Source organism: Platichthys flesus, chromosome 13 (assembly GCF_949316205.1).
Source record: "Platichthys flesus chromosome 13, fPlaFle2.1, whole genome shotgun sequence".
NCBI lineage: Eukaryota > Metazoa > Chordata > Actinopteri > Pleuronectiformes > Pleuronectidae > Platichthys > Platichthys flesus.
Window position 1 is genome coordinate 1 of NC_084957.1, and position 3,717 is coordinate 3,717.

The following is a 3,717-nucleotide window of genomic DNA, read 5'->3' on the forward strand; positions in this document are numbered from 1 at the left end:
GGGACCAGGGAGCCCCCTGGAGTGAAGGACCGTGCACTCCCCACCACCTTTTTAAAGGAGGTGGGTTCATTTTCCCCTCACCTAACCCGCCAGTGCCTCCTCCAGGTTCTCGTTTCCTGGTCCTCAGTCCAGCAATCCTGTGCTTTTCATGACTCCTAGTCAGAAACCCCTATCCCTAATCAGGGACCCTCTATTCTAAACCTAACCACAAGACCCCTTGCCTGAACCTAACCTTTAACCCTAAGCAGGGCATTTTTAAGCTGTATTAACTTCACCCAAAATGCTTTGTTGTTGAGACTAAACGAAGACTCCACACAAGAATGGTTTGAAAATCTTTAATTGGGAAGTAAAAGGAGGAAAAATACCCTAAAAATACCCCACCCAACTTAGTGTAGTATGGTTATATAGGTGATTCAAAAGAAATCCCAAATAAATATAACTGGAGCTATTAATCTGGCCACACAACAAAAGCATAAGGATTGATTGTGAAAAAGCTAAAACTGTGATGCCAAGGAACTGGGAAATTCAGAAATGGGAAATTCTGCAAAGGGGAGGAGCTAGATGGGATTTATAAATGGGTGCGATGCCCTCTCCGGTCTCAGACTGACATGACGATCCACCGGAGAAGGAGCTAAACAACAAGCTCTCACAGAGACCCACCTTGGGGATGACTTACAGACTGAATCCAAATTGACTGACTTACCTGCCCTTGCCTGAAGAAGGAACAAAAGATTCCGAAACGTCGCGACAGGGCCAGACTATGAAAAAGCTAAATTTGACTTACCTGATACTTACCTGACCAAGCAACGAACCCTCCCTCGGACGAGAGGAGAGACCTAAGCCTTAATTTGTATATTTGTATATAGTTCGTTGTTTTTTGAGAGTCTACGTATGTGTAATAACACAGTGTATAAGCCTATGTATTAGTTTGAGAGCACAGGACCTGTGACAAATGGGGACCAGGGAGCCCCCTGGAGTGAAGGACCGTGCACTCCCCACCACCTTTTTAAAGGAGGTGGGTTCATTTTCCCCTCACCTAACCCGCCAGTGCCTCCTCCAGGTTCTCGTTTCCTGGTCCTCAGTCCAGCAATCCTGTGCTTTTCATGACTCCTAGTCAGAAACCCCTATCCCTAATCAGGGACCCTCTATTCTAAACCTAACCACAAGACCCCTTGCCTGAACCTAACCTTTAACCCTAAGCAGGGCATTTTTAAGCTGTATTAACTTCACCCAAAATGCTTTGTTGTTGAGACTAAACGAAGACTCCACACAAGAATGGTTTGAAAATCTTTAATTGGGAAGTAAAAGGAGGAAAAATACCCTAAAAATACCCCACCCAACTTAGTGTAGTATGGTTATATAGGTGATTCAAAAGAAATCCCAAATAAATATAACTGGAGCTATTAATCTGGCCACACAACAAAAGCATAAGGATTGATTGTGAAAAAGCTAAAACTGTGATGCCAAGGAACTGGGAAATTCAGAAATGGGAAATTCTGCAAAGGGGAGGAGCTAGATGGGATTTATAAATGGGTGCGATGCCCTCTCCGGTCTCAGACTGACATGACGATCCACCGGAGAAGGAGCTAAACAACAAGCTCTCACAGAGACCCACCTTGGGGATGACTTACAGACTGAATCCAAATTGACTGACTTACCTGCCCTTGCCTGAAGAAGGAACAAAAGATTCCGAAACGTCGCGACAGGGCCAGACTATGAAAAAGCTAAATTTGACTTACCTGATACTTACCTGACCAAGCAACGAACCCTCCCTCGGACGAGAGGAGAGACCTAAGCCTTAATTTGTATATTTGTATATAGTTCGTTGTTTTTTGAGAGTCTACGTATGTGTAATAACACAGTGTATAAGCCTATGTATTAGTTTGAGAGCACAGGACCTGTGACAAATGGGGACCAGGGAGCCCCCTGGAGTGAAGGACCGTGCACTCCCCACCACCTTTTTAAAGGAGGTGGGTTCATTTTCCCCTCACCTAACCCGCCAGTGCCTCCTCCAGGTTCTCGTTTCCTGGTCCTCAGTCCAGCAATCCTGTGCTTTTCATGACTCCTAGTCAGAAACCCCTATCCCTAATCAGGGACCCTCTATTCTAAACCTAACCACAAGACCCCTTGCCTGAACCTAACCTTTAACCCTAAGCAGGGCATTTTTAAGCTGTATTAACTTCACCCAAAATGCTTTGTTGTTGAGACTAAACGAAGACTCCACACAAGAATGGTTTGAAAATCTTTAATTGGGAAGTAAAAGGAGGAAAAATACCCTAAAAATACCCCACCCAACTTAGTGTAGTATGGTTATATAGGTGATTCAAAAGAAATCCCAAATAAATATAACTGGAGCTATTAATCTGGCCACACAACAAAAGCATAAGGATTGATTGTGAAAAAGCTAAAACTGTGATGCCAAGGAACTGGGAAATTCAGAAATGGGAAATTCTGCAAAGGGGAGGAGCTAGATGGGATTTATAAATGGGTGCGATGCCCTCTCCGGTCTCAGACTGACATGACGATCCACCGGAGAAGGAGCTAAACAACAAGCTCTCACAGAGACCCACCTTGGGGATGACTTACAGACTGAATCCAAATTGACTGACTTACCTGCCCTTGCCTGAAGAAGGAACAAAAGATTCCGAAACGTCGCGACAGGGCCAGACTATGAAAAAGCTAAATTTGACTTACCTGATACTTACCTGACCAAGCAACGAACCCTCCCTCGGACGAGAGGAGAGACCTAAGCCTTAATTTGTATATTTGTATATAGTTCGTTGTTTTTTGAGAGTCTACGTATGTGTAATAACACAGTGTATAAGCCTATGTATTAGTTTGAGAGCACAGGACCTGTGACAAATGGGGACCAGGGAGCCCCCTGGAGTGAAGGACCGTGCACTCCCCACCACCTTTTTAAAGGAGGTGGGTTCATTTTCCCCTCACCTAACCCGCCAGTGCCTCCTCCAGGTTCTCGTTTCCTGGTCCTCAGTCCAGCAATCCTGTGCTTTTCATGACTCCTAGTCAGAAACCCCTATCCCTAATCAGGGACCCTCTATTCTAAACCTAACCACAAGACCCCTTGCCTGAACCTAACCTTTAACCCTAAGCAGGGCATTTTTAAGCTGTATTAACTTCACCCAAAATGCTTTGTTGTTGAGACTAAACGAAGACTCCACACAAGAATGGTTTGAAAATCTTTAATTGGGAAGTAAAAGGAGGAAAAATACCCTAAAAATACCCCACCCAACTTAGTGTAGTATGGTTATATAGGTGATTCAAAAGAAATCCCAAATAAATATAACTGGAGCTATTAATCTGGCCACACAACAAAAGCATAAGGATTGATTGTGAAAAAGCTAAAACTGTGATGCCAAGGAACTGGGAAATTCAGAAATGGGAAATTCTGCAAAGGGGAGGAGCTAGATGGGATTTATAAATGGGTGCGATGCCCTCTCCGGTCTCAGACTGACATGACGATCCACCGGAGAAGGAGCTAAACAACAAGCTCTCACAGAGACCCACCTTGGGGATGACTTACAGACTGAATCCAAATTGACTGACTTACCTGCCCTTGCCTGAAGAAGGAACAAAAGATTCCGAAACGTCGCGACAGGGCCAGACTATGAAAAAGCTAAATTTGACTTACCTGATACTTACCTGACCAAGCAACGAACCCTCCCTCGGACGAGAGGAGAGACCTAAGCCTTAATTTGT